We start from the raw sequence: 19,227 nt of genomic DNA, 5'->3' as shown, positions 1-19,227 counted from the left end.
TTTGAGAGGTGCACGTCAGTGACGGCGATGGCCACGGCGAAGGGCTATGCGTCAGCGCCGTAGCATACGCCGATGTTTGACGCAGAAGTATAAATCAGCCTTCAGACTATCCCCCTCGCAACCTGAGACAACCAGCTCACAGATAGGTGCTTCTGTGTTGTCCCGACATTCCTTCAAATCAGGGCACAGTTTTTCCCCCTCTCTCTTTGGGCTGGCTTCTTTCTTTGACTGTAAAGTTCTGGTGGAGCGTTTTTTCTCTTTGATCAGTTCATCAGTCTCTTGTTAGTGTCTCTTTTGAATGTCTCTGAAAACATGTAGCTTTTTCAGTCCTCAGTAAATCCTGGGCAAAAAGTTCATGTCACAAGTGTCCACAGCCATTTTACTCTGTGTTTTTCAAACACCTTTCCATTTGCCAGTGTACTCAGAGATGTCTGGTAGGTACGAGACTACAGTCCCCCAAAGTTCATCCATATGTCCTCTTAATTAATATATATAGAATTTAGCTCATGACTTAATAAATCTTTTTTTTTTCTTTCCCATTTTTCCTTCATCAAATAAAGACTCCTTTTATCTACATTTTTTTTTTCTTTTTGTTGTTTAACAACTTATTTTCTCTAATTATTTTTCATTCTCAATCATTTTTATCATATGTAAATATGCTTAATTTTCTATTTCTTAAATGTTCATCTAATTAATTTCTTTGGCTTCAGATTGTGCTTCACTTATTTTTCCTAATTTATTCTAGTGCTTCCTCACTAGTTACATTACATCTTACATTGTTTTAATTTCTCTAACATTTCTGTTTTTAATTCACCAGCACTACATGGTGCTAACATCTGATATACCTGTTCAAAATCCTTACTGCAATAGCTTCAAGTTCATAGTGCTATTTTAACTCTTACATGTTTGTTTGCTTTAAGCATTTTTCCTATCTGAAATGCAATTTTTAATTCTCAATCACCTTTTAAGTACATAAAATATTAACTATCTAATTGTTGAACTCACTATGATGTTATTTAATGTCTCCTCAATGTCTATGCTTTACATCTAACTCACTGCTTTTACTTCAAATAGCTGTTGTTGGCTCAGATGACAGCCTGTAGCTGACTTTAAGACAGATGACAACAGTCAACTTAACCCACAACAATTTTTATAGCACTTAAAGATAATCTTATTTTTTAAAGCCAAATCTTGTTTTCTTTTAAATGTTTCAGTTTTTTTCTCATTTTTATCTTATCTGTTTAATATATATATTTTTAAACATCTTATCTTTATTCTATTAATCAAAGTTTGGACTTCTTTTTTCTCAATTTTCTTTTTTCTTTTTATTTTATTTCTTAGTAACTCTTCAATTAATCCATATCCAAAGTTTTCCTCTTCTAATTCTTTATTTACTCAAATTATTAACTTATCTATTTTTATTCATACTAATTTAATAAAATTTATTTCCTTATTCAATTCAATTCAATTCAGCTTTATTTGTATAGCGCTTTTACAATGTAGATTGTGTCAAAGCAGCTTCACATGAATGGTCATAGTAACTGGAACAGTGTGGTTCAGGTTTTAGTGTTTAAGTTCAGTTCAGTTTAGCTCAGTTCAGTGTGATTTAATTATTACTGAGAGTTCAAACACTGAAGAGCCAATTCATCGATGCGTAGCTTTACCAATCCTGAACCATGCGAGGCAGTGGCGACAGCGGAGAGGGAAAAAAAACTTCACCTGATGGGAGTGAAGAAAAAAAACCTTGAGAGAACCAGACTCAGTTGGGCACGACCATTTTAATTTCTCCGCTGGCCAAAAGTCTTGTGCAGAGCTTCATTCGCCGTGGTTTAGGCTGGAAGATGGCCTCAGCGAAGACTCGTCTGTCCCTGGAGCGTCGCTGGAATCAGACTCATGTTCTCCACTCCCCACGACCATCAGCGCAGCAGCAGCTCAGGATATGGCCTGGTCCCGGATATGGAATCCTTGGGATCATCACGTCGCTGGTCTTGGATCCAATCAGTGACTCCGCATAATCTGAGGATAGAGAATAAAGAAAATAATTAGCGTAGCTGCTGTTCATAGTGTATATACGCAAGATGCAGAAGCCTGTGTGGAACCCGCTAGGTGATGCATTGAGTGTATGCTTTACTAAACAGATAGGTCTTTAATTTAGTTTTGAACTGGGAGAGTGTGTTTGAGCCTCGGACGTTATCAGGAAGGCTATTCCAGAGTGTAGGAGCCATGAAAGAGAAGGCTCGACCTCCTTTACTTGATTTTGCTATTCTAGGTACTACCAGAAGCCCTGAATTTTGAGATCTTAAAGAGCGAGTTGGTTTGTAGCGAGACAGAAGGTTGGTTAGATAAACAGGAGCTAGATTATTTAGAGCTTTATAGGTGAGAAGTAATATTTTAAATTCAATACGAAACTTAACAGGCAGCCGTTGTAAGGAGGATAAAATTGGGGTTATATGATCATATTTTCTAGACCTGGTCAGAACTCTGGCTGCTGCATTTTGTACTAATTGAAGTTTGTTAATAGAGGATGCTGGGCAGCCAGCAAATAGAGCATTACAGTAATCCAGTCTCGAAGTCATATAAGCATGGACTAGCTTTTCTGCATCTGAGATGGATAGCATATTTCATAATTTAGCGATATTTCTCAGATGAAAGAAGGCAGTTTTTGTGACATGGGATATATGGTTTTTAAAAGTTAGTTTGCTGTCTAATATGACACCCAGATCTTTTATAGTAGAGCTAAAACTAACTTTGTATTCCTCTAATTGTAAATTGAGTTGCGAGATCTGCTGTGTACAAGATTTAGGCCCAATAAGTAATAATTCTTTTTTGTCGGAGTTTAAGAGAAGAAAATTGTTGGTCATCCAGTCTTTGATGTCTTTGATACACTCAGTTAGTTTAGAAAGTTCAGACGTCTCGTCAGGTTTAGTTGAAATATATAATTGAGTATCATCTGCATAGCAGTGAAAGCTGATCCCATGTCTTCTAATAATGTCTCCCAGAGGTAGCATGTAAATTGTAAACAGTAAGGGCCTAAAACTGATCCTTGAGGCACCCCATACTTTACTGGGCTGACTTGTGAAGGCTGTCCATTAATATTCACAAACTGGTAGCGGTCAGTTAAGTATGACTTAAACCATTGTAGAGCCTGTCCCTGGACACCTGTAGACTTTAAGCGATTTATGAGGATATTGTGGTCAATGGTGTCAAATGCCGCACTAAGATCGAGTAAAACTAATAGCGAGACGCACCCTCGGTCAGCAGCTAAGAGTAAATCATTGGTTATTTTCACTAAGGCGGTTTCTGTACTGTGGTGAGCCCTGAAACCTGACTGAAACACTTCAAAAATATTGTTCGTCTGCAGAAAAGAGCATAATTGAGTGGAAACAACTTTTTCTAGTATTTTAGACATAAATGGAAGATTTGAAATAGGCCTATAGTTAGCTAAGTTGTTGGTGTCTAGTTGCGGTTTCTTAATAATAGGCTTAATAACAGCTAGCTTGTAAGAGTTTGGAACATGGCCTAAAGATAAAGAAGAGTTGATAATGTTAAGAAGAGGTTCTCCTATAGCAGGTAGCAGCTCTTTCAGTTATTTTGTTGGAATTGAGTCCAGCATACACGTAGCTGGTTTAGAGCTATTTATAATTTTTACTAACTCTTCATGTTCTATGATTTTGAAGCAGTGTAGGTTATTATTATGATTTAATGAAATATTTACAGGATTTGGAGTATAAGCCAGTGCAGAAAGTTTGGCATCTCCTATTTTCTGTCTAAAGCCTTCTATTTTATTACTGAAAAAATTCATGAAGTCATCACTACTAATTTGCGGTGGAGTAGTTTGTTCCAAGGATGACCGATTATTTGCTAATTTAGAGATGGTGTTAAATGAAAATCTAGGATTGTTATGATCATTTTCTATCAGTTTGCGCAGGTGCTCGGTCCTGGCAGATTTTAGAGCCCTCCTATAGCTGGACATACTGTCTTTGTACGCAATTCTAAAGACCTCTAAATTGGTATTTTTCCATTTACATTCCAGGGCGCGGGTTGCTGTTTTGAGCGCACGAGTATGACTATTATACCATGGTATAGTTTTAATCTCTCTAGCCTTTTTTAATATGATGGGTGCCACAGTATTTAGTGTGCTAGTAAAGATGGCATCCATACTGCTGGTTACTACATCAAGATCATTTGAGTTTGCGGGTGCATTACGAAATAGAGAGAGATCAGGTAAGTTATTTATAAATTCATCTTTACTTGACGGAACAATAGTTCTACTAGGGCGGCGTATTGGAGCGGGTTTGCTGATTTCAGGTAAACACAGCTTATATAGTAAGAGGTAGTGATCTGTAATATCATCACTTTGTGGTATAATGTCTACGTCAATAAACTTGATTCCATAAGACAGAATTAGATCTAATGTATGCTTTAAGCGATGGGTTGGACCCACAACGTTTTGCTTTATCCCAAGTGAGTGTATTAAATCCATAAACGCGAGCCCTAATGTATCGTTAGTGTCATCTATGTGGATGTTAAAGTCACCTACAATTAGCATTTTATCAGTTTTGACTAGTAAGTCAGAAATAAAATCAGAAAATTATTTTGGAAAATTAACATAGGGTCCTGGGGGTCTATATATGGTGATTAAAGCGAGAGATAACATAGGTTTTTGCATAGTATCTGGAAGCTGAACATTAAGCGATAATACTTCAAAGGAGCTAAACATAAGTCCGTTTCTCTGTTTAATATTAAGGAAATCACTAAAGATTGATGCAACTCCACCACCACGACCAGTTTGACGAGCCTCATGTTTATATAAGAATCCTGGAGGAGTTGCTTCATTTAAGCTAATATAGTCATTTTGTTTCAGCCAGGTTTCAGTGAGACAGAGTGCAGTAAGATTGTTTTCTGTTATTATTTCATTAATGATAAGTGCTTTAGGTGCAAGTGACCAGGGGCCTCATGTATCAACGCTGCGTACGCACAAAAACTTTGCGTACGCCAGGTTTCACGCTCAGAATCGCTCACGTTTGGATTTACTAACAATGAACTGAACATGGGAATGTGCGCAGCTTCACGGCAGCTTTCTGGCTGGCGCACGCACATTTTTTGTGCTTGTCTGTTTTATTACCATTGGCGACTCCTAGAGGCAGTTGTGTTAAATTCCTCTTTACAAAGTGTCTGAGCCTTGCAATGGCAGCTGTATGAGACGGGTTCAGCAGGTATATAAGGTTTCCATACCATACATTTGACCAGCTAAACATTAAAGCACAATTTGCTGCAGTCGCCTGTTTTCCCAATGTAATCTGAGCTATCTACCACACGCACATTGCTATAAAGACACTATCTGAAGATAAATTTGCATGCATGAATCAGAAACATTTCCATTCAATAAATGTGCAAATAAAATATGATGCTTATTGATATGAAGTTATTGATGATTCCTACTTGTCTTTCTCGTGATAAATAGTTGGCAAAATCTGATATGTAGCGGGGGAAAAAACAAGAAAGAGTTCATCAGACGCTGGATTCGAGCCAAGTTCATGCTCAAATGTATCAATTCATGATCACATGCGTCTTACGAGTAGCACCACTGAGACTGTTAAACGTCCTGCAACATTTTACAGATATAAACCACACTATTTCTTTTTTTTTAACGCACTCAGTGCGATGTTCAGACCCAACTGTGTTGACCGCATCAGCTAAACTCTCCCACTCTATTTTTTTCTTTTGTTGTTAATTCCGGAAAACAAACTTGCAAATAACACCGCTTTTCTCCGGTCTACTTCCGAAAGCAGCACCTCCAATTCACATTCTGTTCAAAGTTTCTCTTTTTGCTTGCTTTGCCATTGCTTTTTCGTTGGGTTTTGCCAGTAGCATAGTCATTAGCATATTCATACGGGGGAGGAGGCAGGGAGGGGTTTTGTGCTCGTGCATGTTGCGCTCAGTTTCACGTTCATTCAGATGTACAAAAGAATATGCGTGAGATTCGGCGTACGCAGTGTTTCATACGTCTGAATTTTTTTCTGCATACGCACATTTACAGCTTTGTGCGTACGCAATGTTTTAGTAAGATTTCCACGCAAGTATTCGTACATGAGGCCCCTGATGTTTAGGAGACCAAGCCTTACGAAATTTGTATTTTCACTTTCTACTGGTTATTCTGGTTTGATTCTTAATAGATTTTTTCTGGAGCACACAGTACGTTTATTTCTTAATCTAATAATACGAGGAAGAGACACAGTCTCTATAGGATTTGCCAGATATGCGTTACTGATGTTTAAGTGGGACGAACAAGAGTCTAGGTGGCTATAATGTGAATTTTGTGAATTTTTACCTGCTAGTCAGATGGTGCGAAGTAATCTGGAGATGTTGTCCGACAGGAGTTCAGCTCCGGCTCGACTGGGGTGCAGGCCGTCAGCACGGAAGAGCCTAGGACGCTCCCAGAAAAGATTCCAGTTATTAGCAAAGAGCAATTTCTGTTCTTTACACCATGTTATTAGCCATTCATTCAGAGCTAAAAGTCTACTGAACCTTTCATTTCCTCGGCGGTAGGTAGGAAGCAGCCCAGAAACGATGATCTGAGTGGCGGGCGAGGTGCGTCGAACCGCCTCGATCAGGCTCCTGAAGTCCTTCTTCAGGATCTCCTACTGCCTGAGCCCGGTATTGTTTGTCCCCACGTGGTTGAGGTAGAGGGAATGATGTGGTTGTAATTTCCACGTACCTTAGATGATGAGGCGGCCTTAGCGTTAGGCACAACAAGCAGTTGTTCCTGCAGCCGCGTCCACCTCATCAGAAGTGCCCGGATCTGGGACTCCACTTCTTCCAGCTCCAGCTCCAACGCCTCCATCGATGCTTCTCCTGCACACAAGGACAGAGATGCAAGCGACATTTTACGGGGTAAAGAGCAAAGCCAGTATGTCAAAAGTGTATGGTAAAAGAGGTTGGTAGCTTTAGCTGACCAGCGGCGCTAGCAGGCTAAATCTACAAACAACAGGCGGATGCTCGAGGGACAGACCGTTTTAAAGCAGTTTTGTTTGTATAAATGTATTAAGGGTTTGTTCACCCTAAGTAGGAGAGAAAAATAGTTAGCGAATGAGGAAGAATTTTATGATTAAGATTTAAATTGCGAGTAAATAGCGAGTCCAAACTTCAAGAAAACGCAGTAGGCGACCGAACGGAGACAGTGACGTCAGTGACGTCACTCGAGCCCTTGCAGGTGTACTGTGTTTTACAGGGCATTATGTCTTACGTAAAAACAACTTTCAAAGAATTCCAATTTGTCAGCAGATAGTGTCGCCACATATAATATTTCTTGCATAGTGGCTTGCTGGTCTAAGAGTATGATTCTCGTTCATGCCATGAGAAATCCTAGGTTCAAATTTCAGGTGAACCCTTACAGTTGTCTTTTGTTTTGTAAGGGCGTTGTGGCTTACACAGAGGCCTTTTTTCTGAGAATGCCAGTTTGTCAGCAGATAGTGTTGCTATGTAAAGTGGCTGTTTTGCAGTTGCTCGTTGGTCTACGGGCTTGATTCTCGCATAAGGTGCGAGAGGTCCCGTTTTCAAAGCCTGGACGAACCATTGCAGCAGTCCAGGGTGCAAATGAAGCAAAAGCCCTGCTTCAATGTTTGTAAGATAAGGATTTCTGACCATCTGTTGCTTCTGATGTCTTGTGATATATTCAAGTTTTTGTGGCTCGTTGGTCTAGGGGTATGATTCTCGCTTAGGGTGCGAGAGGTCCCGGGTTCAAATCCCGGACGAGCCCTTGCAATTATTCTGTTGTTTTACAGGGCTTTATGGCTTTCATAAAAAACAATTTTCGAAGAATTCTAGTTTGTCAGCAGATAGTGTCGGCACATAAAACATTCCTTTGCTTAGTGGCTTGGTTGTCTAGGAGTATGATTCTCGTTCATGCCATGAGAAATCCCAGATTCAAATTTCGGTTGAGCCCTTACAGTTGTCTGCTGTTTTGTAAGGTCGTTGTGGCTTACACAGAGGCCTTCTTTCTGAGAATGCCAGTTTGTCAGCAGATAGTGTTGCCATATAAAGTTCCTGTTTTGCAGTGGCTCGGTGGTCTAGGGGTATGACTCTCACTTAGGGTGCCCTTGATTCGTTAGAGAAAGATTTCTGACTATCTGACGCCTTGTGAAATTGTCTCGATTTAGTGGCTCATTGGTCTATGGGTATGATTCTCGCTTCGGTTGCGAGAGGACCCGGGTTCAATACATGGATGAGCCCTTGTAGGTGTACTGTGTTTTACAGGGCATTATGTCTTTCGTAAAAACGTCTTTCAAAGAATTCCAATTTGTCAGCAGATAGTGTCGCCACATAAAATATTTCTTGCATAGTGGCTTGCTGGTCTAGGAGTATGATTCTCGTTCATGCCATGAGAAATCCTAGGTTCAAATTTCAGTTGAACCCTTACAGTTGTCTTTTGTTTTGTAAGGGCGTTGTGGCTTACACAGAGGTCTTTTTTCTGAGAATGCCAGTTTGTCAGCAGATAGTGTTGCCATGTAAAGTGGCTGTTTTGCAGTTGCTCGTTGGTCTACGGGCTTGATTCTCGCATAAGGTGCGAGAGGTCCTGTTTTCAAAGCCTGGACGAACCATTGCAGAAGTCCCGGGTCCAAATGAAGCAAAAGCCCTGCTTCAATGTTTGTAAGATAAGGATTTCTGACCATCTGTTGCTTCTGATGTCTTGTGAAATATTCAAGCTTTTGTGGCTCGTTGGTCTAGGGGTATGATTCTCGCTTAGGGTGCGAGAGGTCCCGGGTTCAAATCCCGGACGAGCCCTTGCAATTATTCTGTTGTTTTACAGGGCATTATGGCTTTCATAAAAAAAACAATTTTCGAAGAATTCCAGTTTGTCAGCAGATAGTGTCGGCACATAAAACATTCCTTTGCATAGTGGTTTGGTTGTCTAGGAGTATGCTTTTCGTTCATGCCGTGAGAAATCCCAGATTCAAATTTCGGTTGAGCCCTTACAGTTGTCTGCTGTTTTGTAAGGGCATTGTGGCTTACACAGAGGCCTTTTTTCTGAGAATGCCAGTTCATCAGCAGATAGTGTTGCCATATAAAGTTACTGTTTTGCAGTGGCTCGTTGGTCTAGGGGTATGATTTTCGCTTAGGGTGCCCTTGATTCGTTAGAGAAAGTTTTCTGACTATCTGATGGTTCTGAGGCCATGTGAAATTCTCTCAATTTAGTGGCTCGTTGGTCTAGGGGTATGATTCTCGCTTCGGGTGTGAGAGGTCCCGGGTTCAAATCCCGGACGAGCCCTTGCAGTTATTCTGTTGTTTTACAGGGCATTATGGCTTTCATAAAAAAACGTTTTTCGAAGAATTCTAGTATGTCAGCAGATAGTGTCGGCACATAAAACATTCCTTTGCACAGTGGCTTGGTTGTCTAGGAGTATGATACTCGTTCATGCTGGGAGAAATCCCAGATTCAAATTTTGGTTGAGCCCTTACAGTTGTCTGCTGTTTTGTAAGGGCGTTGTGGCTTACACAGAGGCCTTTTTTCTGAGAATGCCGGTTGGTCAGCAGATAGTGTTGCCATCTAAAGTTGCTGTTTTGCAGTAGCTCGTTGGTCTACGGGCTTGATTCTCGCATAAGTTGCAAGAGGTCCCGTTTTCAAATCGTGGACGAACCATTGTAGAAGTCCCAGGTCCAAATGAAGCAAAAGCCCTGCTTCAATGTTTGTTAGATAAGGATTTCTGACCATCTGTTGCTTCTGAAGTCTTGTAAAATATTCAAGCTTTGTGGTTTGTTGGTCAAGGGGTATGATTCTCGCTTAGGGTGTGAAAAGTCCTGGGTTCAAATCGCGGATGAGCACTTGTAGTTTCTCTGTTGTTTAACAGGGCATTATGGGTTACATAAAAAACGTTTTTCGAAGAATTCCAGTTTGTCAGCAGATAGTGTCGGCACATAAAACATTCCTTTGCATAATGGCTTGGTTGTCTAGGAGTATGATTCTCGTTCATGATGGGAGAATTCCCAGATTCAAATTTTGGTTGAGCCCTTACACTTGTCTGCTGTTTTGTAAGGACGTTGTGGCTTACACAGAGGCCTTTTTTCTGAGAATGCCAGTTTGTCAGCAGATAGTGTTGCCATATAAAGTTAGTGTTTTGCAGTGGCTCGTTGGTCTAGGGGTATGATTCTTGCTTAGGGTGCCCTTGATTTGTTAAAGAAAGTTTTCTGACTATCTGATGCTTCTGACGCCATGTGAAATCCTCTCAATTTTGTGGCTCATTGGTCTAGAGGTATGATTCTCGCTTCGGGTGTGAGAGGTCCCGGGTTCAAATCCCGGACGAGCCCTTGCAGGTGTCATGTGTTTTACAGGGCACTATGTCTTTCATTAAAATGTCTTTCGAAGAATTCCAGTTTGTCAGCAGATAGTGTCGCCACATAAAACATTCGTTTGCATAGTGGCTTCCTGGTCTAGGCGTGTGATTTTCGTTCATGCAATGAGAAATCCCAGATTCAAATTTCGGTTGAGCCCTTACAGTTGTCTGCTGTTTTGTAAGGTCGTTGTGGCTAACACAGAGGCCTTTTTTCTGAGAATGCCAGTTTGTCAGCAGATAGTGTTGCTATATAAAGTACCTGTTTTGCAGTGGCTCGGTGGTCTAGGGGTATGATTCTCGCTTTGGTTGCGAGAGGACCCGGGTTCAATTCCTGGAAGAGCTCTTGCAGGTGTAATGTGTTTTACAGGGCATTATGTCTTTCGTAAAAACGTCTTTCAAAGAATTCCAATTTGTCAGCAGATAGTGTCGCCACATAAAATATTTCTTGCATAGTGGCTTGCTGGTCTAGGAGTATGATTCTCGTTCATGCCATGAGAAATCCTAGGTTCAAATTTCAGTTGAACCCTCACAGTTGTCCTTTGTTTTGTAAGGGCGTTGTGGCTTACACAGAGGCCTTTTTTCTGAGAATGCCAGTTTGTCAGCAGATAGTGTTGCCATGTAAAATGGCTGTTTTGCAGTTGCTCGTTGGTCTACGGGCATGATTCTCGCATAAGGTGCGAGAGGTCCCGTTTTCAAATCCTGGACGAACCATTGCAGAAGTCCCGGGTCCAATTGAAGCAAAAGCCCTGCTTCAATGTTTGTAAGATAAGGATTTCTGACCATCTGTTGCTTCTGATGTCTTGTGATATATTCAAGCTTTTGTTGCTCGTTGGTCTAGGGGTATGATTCTCGCTTAGGGTGCGAGAGGTCCCGGGTTCAAATCCCGGACGAGCCCTTGCAGTTATTCTGTTGTTTTACGGGGCATTATGGTTTTCATAAAAAACGTTTTTCGATGAATTCCAGTTTGTCAGCAGATAGTGTCGGCACATAAAACATTCCTTTGCATAGTGGCTTGGATGTCTAGGAGTATGATTCTCGTTCATGACGTGAGAAATCCCAGATTCAAATTTCGGTTGAGCCCTTACAGTTGTCTGCTGTTTTGTATGGGCGTTGTGGCTTACACAGAGGCCTTTTTTCTGAGAATGCCGGTTTGTCAGCAGATAGTGTTGCCATGTAAAGTGGTTGTTTTGCAGTTGCTCGTTGGTCTACGGGCTTGATTCTCGCATAAGGTGCGAGAGGTCCCGTTTTCAAATCCTGGACGAACCATTGCAGAAGTCCCGGGTCCAAATGAAGCAAAAGCCCTGCTTCAATGTTTGTTAGATAAGGATTTCTGACCATCTGTTGCTTCTGATGTCTTGTGAAATATTCATGCTTTTGTGGCTCGTTGGTCCAGGGGTATGATTCTCGCTTAGGGTGCGAGAGGTCCCGGGTTCAAATCCCGGACGAGCCCTTGCAGTTGTTCTGTTGTTTTACAGGGCATTATGGCTTTCATAAAAAACGTATTTCGAAGAATTCCAGTTTGTCAGCAGATAGTGTCGGCACATAAAACATTCCTTTGCACAGTGGCTTGGTTGTCTAGAAGTATGATTCTCGTTCATGCCGGCAGAAATCCCAGATTCAAATTTTGGTCGAGCCCTTACAGTTGTCTGCTGTTTGTAAGGGCGTTGTGGCTTACACAGAGGCCTTTTTTCTGAGAATGCCAGTTCGTCAGCAGATAGTGTTGCCATATAAAATTAGTGTTTTGCAGTGGCTCGTTGGTCTAGGGGTATGATTCCTGCTTAGGGTGCCCTTGATTCGTTAAAGAAAGTTTTCTGACTATCTGATGCTTCTGACGCCATGTGAAATTCTCTCAATTTTGTGGCTCGTTGGTCTAGAGGTATGATTCTCGCTTCGGGTGTGAGAGATTCCGGGTTCAAATCCCGGACGAGCCCTTGCAGATGTCATGTGTTTTACAGGGCACTATGTCTTTCATTAAAATGTCTTTCGAAGAATTCCCGTTTGTCAGCAGATAGTGTCGCCACATAAAACATTCGTTTGCATAGTGGCTTGCTGGTCTAGGCGTGTGATTTTTGTTCATGCAATGAGAAATCCCAGATTCAAATTTCGGTTGAGCCCTTACAGTTGTCTGCTGTTTTGTAAGGTCGTTGTGGCTCACACAGAGGCCTTTTTTCTGAGAATGCCAGTTTGTCAGCAGATAGTGTTGCTATATAAAGTACCTGTTTTGCAGTGGCTCGGTGGTCTAGGGGTATGATTCTCGCTTTGGTTGCGAGAGGACCTGGGTTCAATTCCTGGATGAGCTCTTGCAGGTGTACTGTGCATTATGTCTTTCGTAAAAACGTCTTTCAAAGAATTCCAATTTGTCAGCAGATAGTGTCGCCACATAAAATATTTCTTGCATAGTGGCTTGCTGGTCTAGGAGTATGATTCTCGTTCATGCCATGAGAAATCCTAGGTTCAAATTTCAGTTGAACCCTCACAGTTGTCCTTTGTTTTGTAAGGGCGTTGTGGCTTACACAGAGGCCTTTTTTCTGAGAATGCCGGTTTGTCAGCAAATAGTGTTGCCATGTAAAGTGGCTGTTTTGCAGTTGCTCGTTGGTCTACGGGCTTGATTCTCGCATAAGGTTCGAGAGGTCCCGTTTTCAAATCCTGGACGAACCATTGCAGAAGTCCCGGGTCTAAATGAAGGAAAAGCCCTGCTTCAATGTTTGTTAGATAAAGATTTCTGACCATCTGTTGCTTCTGATGTCTTGTGAAATATTCAAGCTTTCGTGGCTCGTTGGTCTAGGGGTATGATTCTCGCTTAGGGTGCGAGAGGTCCCGGGTTCAAATCCCAGATGAGCCCTTGCAGTTATTCTGTTGTTTTACGGGGCATTATGGCTTTCATAAAAAACGTTTTTCGAAGAATTCCAGTTTGTCAGCAGATAGTGTCGGCACATAAAACATTCCTTTGCATAGTGGCTTGGTTGTCTAGGAGTATGATTCTCGTTCATGCAGTGAGAAATCCCAGATTCAAATTTCGGTTGAGCCCTTACAGTTGTCTGCTGTTTTGTAAGGGTGTTGTGGCTTACACAGAGGCCTTTTTTCTGAGAATGCCAGTTCGTCAGCAGATAGTGTTGCTTTATAAACTTAATGTTTTGCAGTGGCTCGTTGGTCTAGGGGTGTGATTCTCGCTTAGGGTGCCCTTGATTCGTTAGAGAAAGTTTTCTGACTATCTGATGCTTCTGACGCCATGTGATATTCTCTCAATTTAGTGGCTCGTTGGTCTAGGGGTATTAATCTTGCTTCAGGTGTGAGAGGTCCCGGGTACAAATCCCGGACGAGCCCTTGCAGGTGTCATATGTTTTACAGGCAGGGCTCGAAATTGCGACCATTTTGGTCGCATATGCCCCCGAAAATTAATCTATGCGACCGCATAATATATTTGGGTGCATTAGTGCGACTGCAGATAATGGTTGTAGTGCGACCTGTTTAGATTTTTTTGTAAAAGCGTGCTGAATCGCTCTTCCCTGCCGTTATATTGGTTTATATTAGCTGTCAATCCCTCAAGGTATTCCACTGTCAGATGACAGGGAAGGAGCTTTGATGACCACAGGAAATGCAAACGGCTGAAGAGTAAATACTTAAAGCACACAGGTTTGCAAACCCCACCTAAAGTTGAGGCGCAGATGAGAGCGATCATGACACGTCACGTGGTGAATAATGATCCACCAGCTGAGATCAATCGAGTACGCGCTTCTTGGAGAAGGCGCCTGAATCTCCATGCGTTGCATTCACTGCGTGTTCAGCGCAAATGTCCACTAAAAGACAAATCTAATACTGTACATATCATTGCCAAAGAAGCTCGCCTTTACCAAGTTTACACTGAAACTGCGGCTCATAACAAAGAGCGGTATTGCGCCGGTTGTCATCGCAAGAATCCTGCTCTGCCTGCTCATAAATTGGGTCGGCTGACTCGCTAGCTTTTCCACTTACACAGAAAAATGAAGATCATCTCAGACTGAACCTTTAAATTGACACAAACTGAAACCAAAACTTTTAAAGAGTGATAGAAGTGAGACTTTATTTACTTTCTTTTGTCTGTTTTTTTTTGAGGTGTATATTATTTTTATATTTATTTACTGATGACTTTGCAGCTTTCATCATTGAATTGAATGATTTAATATAATCTTTTGTTTGTTTTGTAGCAGAAATATTATTTATTAAATTGACATGCATATAAAAACAGCAGTACAAAATAAATATTTCTTACTGCAATGCTTTATTTTACAAGGCAATATCATAATGAGAAATGTAATTCATTGTTACTATTATTGTTATTTTCATCATCATTAATATTCTATGGTCTAATTATTAGACATTCATTTTGGAATTATTGCACACAAATATCAATGTCTTCGCAGCATTAGTTAGATAGTTGCTTCTGGTTTTTGTCAGTCCTATTGATGTTGTTTTAAAATACAATAAATCCCTTAAAAAACAATTTGCAGCGGTGCTCATTCATTTTTGGTGGTTGCTCCTGAAGAAGATTTCTATTCTCTCAGTGTGTAGTATTTTCTAAGTGTAAAGCAGTTAATTTTCTCTTCTCAAAATGTATGTAGTGTTTGCAGCAAACATGCCAGCCTGGGTTAAAAATACAGTGATATGTCTGTGTAAGATGAGAGTGCCTGCACAGAAGCAACACTAGGAGAAGGTTGAGTGACTGATTGTGTAGAATAACTGAATATGTAAAGCACTGATTATATAGGTTAAATACTTCTATGAAGCTATATGTGTCAGAAGTTAAAATGAGTAACATATTATCAAGTGATTATGCTTTCATGACAATGTATGTAAACACTTAATCCTTTTGCATAAATTGCATCTATACTTTGCTGACATAGACCTGTAACATCTCTGCTGACATGAGCTAGTGGGCTGAGAGCCAAGAATAGCAGGACCCCTTAGACTAGAAAACCTATTCAAAAATGGTCAAGAGTTAAAAAGAGACTTAGGGGTGTGTCAAATAATCCTGTATAAAAATTGTAACAAACACAGATACTTCAGAAGGTGCAGGAGAGACTTCAGAAGGTGTCCAGGAGAGACTTCAGAATGCTCTGGGGTCTGCTCTGTTCTTTCTCGGCTTTATTATGGAGAATAAAGTCTATTTTCTGATATTCAAAACCTCCGGTCTGATAATTTCTAATTGATAAGAAGTTAAAATTTACGACAAATGCCGCCCAAAATCGTGGGGCTGGAAAGAGACGAACGGGTGACACTGGACATGCTGGGGCTTGGAGGAAAAACACAAATATGTGGCCACGATAAAAAACGGTAAGCAATTTTCGCTTATACGTTTGTGTTTTTTCTGCCAAGGACCTGCTTGTAATGGTAAAAAGTCACTTGAACTGTTTCTCCAGCTATAACGAACTACAAGTAAAACTAAAAAAGTAAAGATATAAAAGGAAAACAATGGGGTTTTGAATACCAGAAGAAAATAACAATTTGCATGCAAATGATCTGTGTTTTCCTAAGAGGGCCTTGACGGATAGGATAAACGTTAACTAGTAACTGTTACTCATGTTTGGGAAATTTTTTAATAATGAAGAATATGCATAGAGCATTTTTAAGTTTTGAGAGGAAGTTCTTAAAGTGTGGTGACAGTTAAGAGATTAAAGCAGATTAATAAAGTATAGAGAGAAGCGCGCAAAGACCTCGGAGTACCCGTTCTGTTTTAATAATAATAAATATTATTATGCAGGAGGCTGGGGGAAAAAAGGCAAAAATCCTGTGAAGTGCTATTTTTACTGAAGAACAGTAAAGACGGGAGCAGAAGTAACAGGTCACTTAAGAGGAGTGTAGTGTAGTGTATTTATGTAATTGTTAGTATTTGTGTATTTGTCTGTGTTGGACTGAAGATACTGGTATGCAGAAGCTACCACCTTTGATCTAGAGAGACTAGAATAGAGGTGAGGTTCAGGTTACATAGTGTAAGAGATGAGTTAGAATGAGTGAGAAGTATGATTGTGTCTAGAAGTATGTTTGCAATAAGAGTGAGTTTAAAAGAATTATCATTTTATATTATAATGTAAAAGAAGGACTGCATATGTTGTGTGATTTAAGAACAATAAGATAGAGAGTGATGCAGTTGAGGGAAGATATTGTGATACAAAGGAGGATTAAGCCTCATAAAATTAATTGAGATCATATTGCATTTGAAAGACACAGACTGAAAAGAAGAATATACAACATTTTTCTGAATAATCTCTGTGTGTTTGAAGTGTTTTTAAGTATGAACTAGGCAGAGAGGTGACTGAAATTCCTGACATGTCGACAGTCTGGAAGAAGGTCTGCTTCAGGAGTGGTAAGAATCTGTCTATTTTAAGAACAAAAGTTTCACAGGACAGATAGAAGCTAAAGAGTAAAGATATATTATGAGGTATTAAATAAATAGAAATATTATAAAGTAATGTAATAAGATAAATAAAATAAGAAAATATTAATGATAGAATAAGATTTAAAAAATAAAAAGTGTTAATAAAAATGCAACTGAAAGCTATATTAATAAATACTAAGAAATTAAAAAATTGAAGCATAGAACTAACTACATATGGATATAAATTGTTAAATTGATAAGGAAATAAATTTACTAAATCAGTATAAATAAAAATAGATAAGTTAGTTCTTTGATAGAGAATAAATTAGAAGAGAAAAACTTTGATGAATATGGATTAATTGAAGAGTTAATGATCAAATGTTTAAGGAAAATAAGTTTAAAGAAAAATGAATTAGGAAAATCTAAGAGACAAAAATGCTAATTTTTGAAAAGGAAAAGAAGCATAGGAAAATGGAGAAAAAAAAAAGTCCAAACATTGTTTAATAGAATAAAAAGAGAAGATGTTTAAAAATATATATTAAACAGATAAGATAAAAATTAGAAAAAACAGTAACATTTTGAAGAAAACAAGATTTGGCTTTAAAAGATAAAATTATGTTTAAGTGCAATAAAAAATTGTTGTGGAGTAAGTTGACTGTTGTCATCTGTTTTAAAGTCAGCTACAGGCTGTCATCTGAGCCAACAGCTATTTGTAGTAAAAGCAGTGAGTCAGATATAAAGCATAGACACTGAGGAAAAAATGAAAGAACATAATAGTGAGTTCAAAAATTACATAGTTAATATTTTATGTACTTAAAAATTTATTTAAAATTAAAAATTGCATTTCAGATTGGAAAAATGCTTAAAGTAAACAAACATGTAGAGTTAAAATAGTACTATGAACTTGAAGCTATTGCAGTAAGGATTTTGAACAGTTATATCAGATGCAAGCCCCATATAGTACTGTTGAATTAAAACAGGTATGGAAATGTTAGAGAAATTAAAATAGTGTAAGATGTAATGTAACTAGTGAGGAAAAACTAGAATAAGATTAGGAAAAATAAGTGAAGCACAATCTGAAGCCAAAGAAATTCATTATAAGAACATTTAACAAATAGAAAATTAAGCATATTTACATATGATAAAAATTATTGAGAATTAAAGAAAATAAGTTGTTAAACAGTAAACAAAAATAGATAGATAAATAAATTAATTAATAAAAGAAATGGATAAAAGGAGTCTTTATTTGATGAGGGAAAAAATGGGAAAAAAAAATAATTTATTAAGTCATGAGCTAAATTCTATATATATTAATTAAGAGGACGTATGGATGAACTTTAGGGGGACTGTAGTCTCGTACCTACCAGACATCTCTGAGTTCACTGGCAAATGGAAAGTTGTTTGAAAAACACAATGAGCAAAATGGCTGTTGACACTTGTGACATGAACTTTTTGCCCAGGATTTACTGAGGACTGAAAAAGCTACATTTGTTCAGAGACATTCAAAAGAGACACTAACAAGAGACTGATGAACTGATCAAAGAGAAAAAAACGCTCCACCAGAACTTTACATCAGCTGAGTCAAAGAAAGAAGCCAGCCTAAAGAGAGAGGGGGAAACACAGTGCCCTGATATGAAGGTATTTCATCAGGACAGCAGAGAAAAGACTAGCACCAATCTGTGAACTAGTTGTCTCAGGTTGCGAGGGGGGATAGTCTGACAGTCAATCTCAAAGTAGCTCCTAAAGTCCAAATTAAGTTCAAGCATTACAGAAGGAAAATTAAGAACAAAAGTGTAGCTACCCATTCTTGTATCAAATCAGACTCCTGTCAATTTGAGAGAAATTATTATCATGCAAATTTTTAAGTAAGAAAAAGTGTTATAAGGTAATTTTAAGGTGAAACTTTAAATGTGTAATGATGAAATTATATATTATGATGAATGGTGAATAATTTGAGTTTAAGTTTCAGTAGGCATAATAAAAGTTCCTTAAACATAGAATGATAAATTACAATGCAGGGTGGTGACTAAAGAAAAAGCTTTTGATAAGGCAATACATAATTTGGAGAATAAATAAGAATGGAACTAAGTATTTAAGTTCAAAATAAGGATAAAAAAAATATCTTAGCATAATCTTATTGTGAATGACCTAAATCAAGATTGGATATTGAAAACTGGAAAAATTCAAATCTAGAAAAATTATTTATAGTTAAAGAGAAGATTGAAATAAAAATTTTAATTAATTCATAGGACATAAGGTCAGAAAGTAATACTTCTAAATTACTATAAAACAAATTGAAAGAGAAAAGTGTTTAAGAAAACGATATTGTTTCACATGAAAACATATGTGAAGAATAATTAGAAGAAAATATTAAGGAATAATAGTTAAAACAGAGCAAAAATAAATTCACAAAACATACAGTAAGTTTTAGTCAGCTGATAAAAAAAAAGTGCATCAAAATTTTATAAACAACTAGTTTAATGGGAGTGCCTTAGGAAATAATTATGAGCCAAAAGAAAATAACTCAAATATAAAAAAGGAATT

General features: G+C 38.7%; 1 long non-coding RNA gene and 6 other non-coding genes across 7 annotated transcripts in view; 6 read left to right on the top strand and 1 right to left on the bottom strand.

Annotated features, from left to right (window-relative positions):
- LOC148680839 (uncharacterized) overlaps positions 1-19,227 on the bottom strand; it is a 785,675-nt gene that overhangs the window by 215,404 nt on the left and 551,044 nt on the right. The gene's annotated exons all lie outside the window — the stretch shown is intronic.
- On the top strand, positions 7,688-7,759 carry trnap-agg (transfer RNA proline (anticodon AGG)). The gene has a single exon. It is a non-coding gene; the product is annotated as a tRNA-Pro (tRNA).
- On the top strand, positions 8,713-8,784 carry trnap-agg (transfer RNA proline (anticodon AGG)). The gene has a single exon. It is a non-coding gene; the product is annotated as a tRNA-Pro (tRNA).
- trnap-cgg (transfer RNA proline (anticodon CGG)) lies at positions 9,197-9,268 on the top strand. Its single transcript has one exon. It is a non-coding gene; the product is annotated as a tRNA-Pro (tRNA).
- trnap-cgg (transfer RNA proline (anticodon CGG)) lies at positions 10,234-10,305 on the top strand. The gene has a single exon. It is a non-coding gene; the product is annotated as a tRNA-Pro (tRNA).
- Positions 11,710-11,781, top strand: trnap-agg (transfer RNA proline (anticodon AGG)). Its single transcript has one exon. It is a non-coding gene; the product is annotated as a tRNA-Pro (tRNA).
- Positions 12,191-12,262, top strand: trnap-cgg (transfer RNA proline (anticodon CGG)). The gene has a single exon. It is a non-coding gene; the product is annotated as a tRNA-Pro (tRNA).

The sequence above is a fragment of the Danio rerio genome, chromosome 4 (genome assembly GCF_052040795.2).
Source record: "Danio rerio strain M-AB ecotype USA chromosome 4, GRCz13ab, whole genome shotgun sequence".
In the NCBI taxonomy this organism is placed as follows: Eukaryota; Metazoa; Chordata; class Actinopteri; order Cypriniformes; family Danionidae; genus Danio; species Danio rerio.
This window is presented reverse-complemented; position numbering and strand designations above follow the sequence as displayed.